The sequence below is a fragment of the Hesperophylax consimilis genome, chromosome 17 (assembly GCF_061612785.1).
Source record: "Hesperophylax consimilis isolate HC1 chromosome 17, BYU_Hcon_1.0, whole genome shotgun sequence".
Taxonomy (NCBI): Eukaryota; Metazoa; Arthropoda; class Insecta; order Trichoptera; family Limnephilidae; genus Hesperophylax; species Hesperophylax consimilis.
The window spans coordinates 32,642,537-32,650,910 of NC_142852.1; positions in this window are offsets into that span (position 1 = coordinate 32,642,537).

Below are 8,374 nucleotides of genomic sequence, written 5' to 3' on the forward strand. Positions count from 1 at the left end.
CATTTTTTTACCTATTTGGATGGCCCTACTTCAGGACCTAAATCATTTGCAGGTCAAATTGGTAAAGCATTAGAGATATGCGAGACGCTGCCGTTGGCTAACTTTGAGAAGATAGAAGGTGAACTACCTCCACAAATATCCACAGATCTCAGTACAGATCAGAAATATTTACAAGAAATTACTACTGCTGTCATAAATGGATCCTGGTCTCCTGGATTTATTAAAGAGAAGCCCAGGTAAACTACCCCATGCCCGCTGGTTGACAAGAGCTAATCGCATACTGCATTTGTATATTTCTACAGAAAATCCACAACAAAATCTTGTGACTTTAGCAACGTTTGTCGTATAATCATACGCTCCTGTCTGGTTTACTATCAAAACACATTCATCCTCCAAAGATGGTACAAATCATTTATGGAAGCTCATTAACAGCACTAGATATTTGTCCAACGAATTGTTAGTGATAGTGGACCCTGTTATAATTTGTAACAGTTACTTCGTTCATCCAGAAAACTTGTTGTTGAGTATGATAACAGATTCATGTAAGCACATTAGAGAACTCGCTGCAAGACGCATTTTAAAGGCTCGTCAAGTTAATAAAAAATCTGTTTCGCGCATTTTTGAGGTGCCAAAAGTGAACTTAAATGCATGTTCTTACATAGACATGATTGACTGGCAACAAAATATATACGAACCCTCAATACTGATGAATATTTCCGATGATCAGTTACAAGATCTTATTGAAAATGGAGAAGATACATTGTTGAAGTTTATGAGACTGACTTGTCACACCCAGGCTGTGGAAAGATTTGTAAAAGTTGTGACAGAAGCAGTTCTAAGTGCATCCGACAAGATAAGACGAAAGGGATTCATAAAATCTAAATTAGCATCTCGAAAACTCATGCCAAAGTTTGAACCTAAAAATGGTTTTTTGGTATAAAAAATGATTTTATTCATACCAACATAACTTTCTTAATCTGTGTTTAATTTTGAAATAAATGTTTTTATTAATTAAAATCTACTTTTATTTTATCATTTCATGCATAACATATTATATTTACTTATTATTTTGTTTATAGGGTGTTTAATACAAAACGTCTATAAAACCTAAAAGAATAAAATTTCAAGTCTCTGGCGGGACCTCAAGATGTCGAGCTAGAAGTTCCAAATTGAGAACTGTTATTTAGAATTTCATAAAGCAACTTTTCGATGGTATTCCAATTCGAATTTCTAAAAAAAAATTTTTTTCATACAAAAGTGTTCCACCCTACGTCCGCTTACATAGCAAGACTTCTAGACACGCGTTGGCATCGAATTTCAGCCGCCACTCGGTGGATTCAAAGAAACTGAGCGTTGAATTCCAGAGAAACCGAGAGTTGGTTTTCGAGGCGAGAGGGAATCACATCGCAGGACGGGCTGCTTGGATGTCGGAGATTTAATATACGCACGTAAAACAATTTTATTAATCCACATGAATTAGAAGACACATAATTTCTTAGAAATCACCATGTTTATAAATTCGTTTAGAAGAGTTTTCTAGACTGGCGCTCAGTGGTGATGTCTTATTTTAAGCTTTATAGTTAATATAATTTTACGAGTAAATGTCGTGGCCGAGTTCAAATTACGTTGTGCTATCAAATAGCCAATCACCCCTGATTTTCTAAATTTAAGTTTTACTCTTGTAATTAAGTTTAACTCAAATATACATTCACGTTATCATATCACAATTGATATTGCTGTGTCATCATTTCAATTCCCCTTATTGCTGCAAGCTATGGTTTAGCATATAACCGGTATACGGTAAGTTTGTGGCGTCGAGAATAATCCAGATTAAATAATTAATAATAAACCGCTCGACCTACTTAGGTACGTACTTGCTAATTGCTACATAGGTACGTATTTGCTGCCGAAATCAAAACAAAGCAACCTACCTGTTTCAAGTATCTACTCGCGACAATACTATCGCGCTATCAGTCTTACACATTACGAGAACTCGCCAGAAGGAACGAGTCTGCCGCCTATGCATAATTGCCACGCTATCGAAGGTTCCTGAAACATCCAGTCTGTGCGAGTGCCTAGGATTTAGTTGCCATCCACCTACCTACTGCCGCCGTCGGCCGAGTAGTATAAATATGCCCGACGCAGCGAGTCATTCAGTCAGTTAGTTACCTACCAGCCGTCAGTCTACGAGGCTCAACGAGTGATCGCCCGCGCTCTTCTTACTAGCGCGAAAGACAACGTACCCGGTTTCGCCCGTATCATCATGGACTCTATCGGGACATCATCTTAGTGCCTTGTCCAGATCGCCGTTCCTGGCAAGCACTACTCGGATTACAAGCGCCCTGGTTCCAGTGTCTCTGACCAGCGCTTCTTCTACGCTACCATGACCACCACGAGGACACGCTGCATCCTCACTGGTCACGCCGTTCCCGTTTAATCGCCTACAAGGTCTGCCGCACCTCCGGCCGTCTCGTCAGCACTGGAGTGCCTGAAGACCTACGTTCTTCACCAGTGCCTGACCTCCATCGAGTCCCGGTCACCTAGCGCCTGGAGTCGACTCACTGACCCGCGCTTGACCTGCCATCATCAGCCGGCATCCGGTGTATTCTTCTGTCCAGCGTCAACTCTCGTTACGGCTACACTGACTCACCAATAAACACATGTAACCTTCACAACTTTCTTTCATTTCGTGCCTCTCTCCTGATCACCAAAAGTTTAATATAAGATGTGGTGACAATCTACGTTACAACCTTTGCCGCCCAGTCTATCATGTCTTAGACAATGATATCCAGGAATCTTAAATTGGTATGAGGGTTTTAACCACGTTTCGGAGATGGCAGCAACTGAAATATTATGTTCATCAAGTAACTGTACAAGTTCAATTTTGTTGGCGAATAGACTTCTACTATTCCATTGAAGTATTTTGCTCAGTTGCGGATACATCGGAAAGGCTAGAGAGTAAAGATTTCATATAATCGGCAGCGTTGGACGGTACTTTATTGTTATTTGAAAGGATCGTAATTAATAGGGTAATTAAAGTTTGAATAAAAGAAGAATTTTCAATCGTGACTTTAGGGAAGATATCGGAAGTGGAACAGTTTTTTAAGGCAGTCCCATTGGGAGCCTGGGATTTATTATTCCCATTCGGGTTAAGTAAAAGTTCATTATGTAGTTTTTTATCGAAAGAAGGAATAAATTTTGGATTAGATTTTATCGGTTTGAAAATTGTTTCTTTGTGGAAAGATGATAGAGGGGATTTGGGGGAAGAAAAATGAAAGAGAGAAGCCTTAGACGTTATCTCTGCAAAAGATTTTTTTGTAGGAGGGAATAATTTAGAGGCCTGAAAGTAGGAAATGTTGTCTGCAGCCATTGACTGTTTGATATTTCTCTGTCTAGATAACTCTGGACAGGCCACACTAACAGCAGTATGGTTGCCCTTACAATTAATACAAATAGGGTTATTCGTTGTATTTTGAGACTGTTCAAAGGGATGATCCTCTCCGCAATGGAAGCAACGAGGAGGGGAACGACAAATAGGTTTTGAATGGCCAAAACGGCAACAGTTGAAACATTGGACCGTCGGAATCTGTATACTTCAACGGGAAGAGCGTAACAATAAATAAATACACGGGATGGGAATGTTTGACCTTCAAAAGTAATAACAACGGATTGGGAAGGTTTCCATATAGTGGTGCCGGTGGAATTATCCTTGAAATTCAAACAAAGTGCTTTTAAAACTTGTTGGGGACGGATATAGCACCGTCGCAACGCGGAACAATAGGATTGGAAAAAGTTCGGAATGCCGACTTACCCTTTTCTATTCTTCCACGGTTTTCAATTCTTCTTTGCGCTGGTTCACAACAATTCACAAATTTCACCATGCGCGAGCTCACGATGGCTTTGATTTCGACACGGTCGATAAAGGGGGCTCCGTAATCAAACGATGTTGACAGGACGAATATTTTTAATCAACTAACGTCGGCATAGGAGAGGAGAGGAGAGGAGAGGTCGATAGGCCACAATAATTTTAGAAAGGATATAAAGGTAGGTAGCACGATGCTAGGTGCCAACATTTCCGCCCACCTAATTTGAACGAATTAATAATTATGATACAAAATTTAATAAAAGGTAAATTTAAATATATACATAGGTAAATTGTTCATTCAAGTTGTATCCGTAATGCCTCGCAGAAAACAATTAAAAAAAAAATAACTTTTACTAAATTAAGTATAACTTTTCGAATAATGGTTCCTGGACCATAACAAAAATTTTGGTTTTGAAAAATATTTTAAATTGCTAATAACTCCTTTGGTTTAGAATCTGAGTAAGAAACAAAACGAGAATTAGAGTATAGACATCTAAACAACAACAAAAAAAATATATATAGATCCCAATGGTAAAAAAAAATAAAAATAAAACAACAAAACTATGGAAAATGAAAACGTATTTTTATTTTAGATGTATATCTTAAGATTTATCACTAATAATAATTTTATTCTTCCGGTAACGGGCAAAGCTTTATCACTGGTCGAACCAACGAACCAGATTGAGTTTTAACAGTAGCTACCCTAACTATTCCATCCTTACCGGGATGAACGTGGATAATTCGTCCTAATACCCACTTCATCGGTGGAAGACGATCGTCCTTTATTAACACTAATTGACCTAATTTAATGTTTGGATTGATTTTGCACCACTTTGATCGTTGTTGAAGCGTATTTAAATATTCTAAATGCCAACGTTTCCAGAAATGTTGCGACATCTTTTGGAGATGTTGCCACTTACTTAAACGATTAGACGTGGTGTCAAGAAAGTCATATTCAGGCAAACCTAGTAGGAATCCACCGATTAAAAAGTGGCCCGGGGTGAGTCCATTCACATCCTCGGGGTCTGAGCTCATTGAACACAAAGGGCGGGAGTTGAGGATGGCCTCAATTCTAGTGAGAACTGTCGCAAATTCTTCATAAGTTAGAACGGTCTCACCTATCACCCGTTTTAAATGGTATTTTACAGATTTTATCCCTGCCTCAAATAAGCCTCCGAAATGAGGACTTGCTGGAGGGTTAAAAGACCAAATAATGCCGCTCTGAATTAGATGATTAGATATAACATCACGCTGTGATGCCAAGAATTTATTTATACCGAGTAGGTACCGATTTGCACCGACGAAATTGGTTCCGTTATCGCTTATGATTTCAGAACATAACCCTCGACGATCTGTAAACCGGCTAAGGGCTGCAATAAATGCTTCAGAAGATAAATCAGACACGATCTCTAAATGAACTGCTTTTGTCGCCATACATATAAATAGACATAAATAACCCTGTGACGTTGTTGCTCCCCTACGTTTGTGATCTTTCAAGGTGAAAGGTCCTCCGAAATCTACACCAACTCGAGAAAAAGCACGGCTTTGTTGCACTCGAGAGGGAGGTAAATCACCCATTAGGGGAGGTAGCACCGAAGATTTCATTTTATAGCAGACAATGCATTTCGACAGTTGTGAGCGAATTTTATTCCGTGCAGCCACTATCCAAAATTTACGCTGAATAGTGAATTGAAGGCTTCGTGGCCCAACATGAAGATATAGTTTATGATAATAATCTATAATTAAATAAGCTAAATGACAGATTTTCGGAAGTAAGATCGGAAATTTACTTTCATATGACAAATTTGAAAACTTGAGTCGACCGCCCACCCTGATAATACCGTGGCTATCAAGAAACGGTTTCAAGTTTTGAATTTGCGTTGAACATGGACTGCCATTTCGCATATTACGTATATCAACAGAAAAATACGTTTCCTGTTCAATGCGTACGATTTTCATAAGCGAATGATTTAATTCGCGAGAACTTAGATAAGTCGAGTTTGAATTTCCACTACCAGGACGTTTCTGACAATTATTTACGAAACGCATTATCCAAGCGACGACGCGTTGCAATTTATAAAATGAAGAATATTTACTAATAATCGAATTAGGTACTATTTGAGATGATACAAACGTTTTAAGGTTGCATGTTTTGAGTTCTGGTATTTCTCCGTCAGATTGATTGTACACAGCTGAACAAGGCCAGAGTGCTATTGGTTGGTGAAGCCATTTTGGTCCCGTAAACCACAAAGGGTGTGATATAATGTCTGCTGGGAAAAGCCCTCTTGAACCAGAATCGGCACAATTTTCCTCCGAGACAACATGCTTCCAAACAGCATTTGGTGTATTTTCCAGTATTTGTACAACCCTATTAGCGACAAATGTTTTCAATAAATATGGCGGCGTTTTTAGCCACGCTAGTACAATAGTCGAATCTGTAAATAGAAAAACGTTTTCTATTTGTTCGGCAAACTTTACAGATGACATAATATACTTTACAAGTTTCGTGAGAAGAACGGCCCCACATAATTCTAGTCGTGGAATTGACAGGGTTTTCAAAGGAGCGACCTTCGATTTTCCTATTAAGATGTGAGTGGTATTGCTATTACGCTCTAATAAATATACCACTGCAGAATAACCCAATTGTGAAGCGTCACAGAACCCTACGAGGAAAAGACGACTTGTCATCACCGTGTTGTAATATCTAGGAATATTCAATGTTCGAAGTAATGAAAGTTGACTTACAAATTTACTCCACGTATTATGAATATGTGGTGGAACATCACGATCGTCCCAATCGACACCTAACTTCCATAGTTCCTGTAATAGACATTTTGCGAAAAATGTCACTGGGGTGATGATCCCAAGTGGGTCGAATAAACGAGCTACCGTTGATAAAATTGTTCTTTTTGTGCATATCTTATTTGAAGGTAGATCGACCTTGTAGGTAAAATTATCAGTCGTTGGACTCCACTGAATGCCTAATATTTTAACAATTTGATCAGTTCCGGCGTTATCAAAAGAATGACCATCTTGCTGGTGCTCTTGCGAAACGTGATCCAAAAGTGACGGTGTATTAGATTGCCATTTACTAAGTTCTAAATTCCCAAGATTTAACAATCCAATGATATCTTGTTTTAGTCTGAGGGCTGTGCTAATCGTTTCTGTCCCTGTTACCAAATCATCTACATAAAAATCATCGCATAGAACCTTGGCAGCGTCAGGATACTTTGATCCTTCATCTTGTGCTAGCTGGCGAAGGGTACGAATGGCCAAGAATGGTGAACTAGACAACCCGTACGTTACAGTTTGTAACTCGAAATCAATAACCGGTTCATTCTGAGATTCTCTCCACAAAATATTTTGGAATTTACGCTGAGATGGAATAATTAATATTTGCCTATACATCTTACAAATATCAGCTGTAAATACATACTTATGAAAACGAAAATTTAAAATCATACGTGGAATTTCAGTTTGCAATTTTGGACCGTTCAATAATAAGTCATTTAGAGATAAGTTATTTGGTTGGGTTTTTGCCGACCCATCAAAAACCACACGTAGTTTTGTAGTTTTACTGTCAGGATTCAAAACACAATGATGAGGTAAATAGAATGCATCTAAATTCCGAGGTACCCGTGTCATGTGTCCCAGACCCTCATATTCTTGTATAAAATTTCCGTAATTAATTGCTAACATGGGATCCCTTTTAAAACGAATTTCTAGTTTGTTCAATCGCGATTCCGCAAGTTTTAAGGAATTTTGAGAAGGCATAATTTCTGATTTTGTTAATAATGGTACAACATATCTACCATCACATTCTCGATAGTGATTCGAAGCGTACATTGTTTCGGCTGATTCGTCGTCCGGATTACTCGTCACAATTGAAGGTGTTTCTTCAATTTCCCAAAATTTTCTAAGAGTATTGCTTAACGAATTTGTTTCAACAAATAAAGACGAAGGCGTTTGAAATGACGAGTTTTCCATCTTCCCCATTATAAGGTAACTGAATACACTGTTTACAGCACATGGAGAGCCGTGAATTATTTCATGGCCACTATTAAATATATCCAAGTATACGTCAGCTCCTAACAAAAGGTCTATTTTGCCCGACTTGTAATATGATTCATCAGCTAATTTTTAATTTTTAAATTTTGACGTTCCACTCGATGGTAAATCATATGACGGATGATTAGAAGTGATTTCTGTAATCACGACAGTTTGACATTGAAGAATAGGCCCTTTTTTATTTCGAGGTTTTATAAAACATTTTGTTTTTCCATGACAAGAATTTATACTAGAATTTCCTAAACCGTTCAGTGAAATACGATGTTTTTTAATTGACAAACCCAAAAGCTGAGCACATCTTTCCGTAATCAGAGAGACTTGACTCCCACAATCTACGACGGCGCGGATAGGTATATAATCATTATATTGATTTCGGACCTCAAGTTGTACAGTTCCTAACAAAACGGTAGAAACGCTCGGAATCGTTGTTGCGGCCAGGGT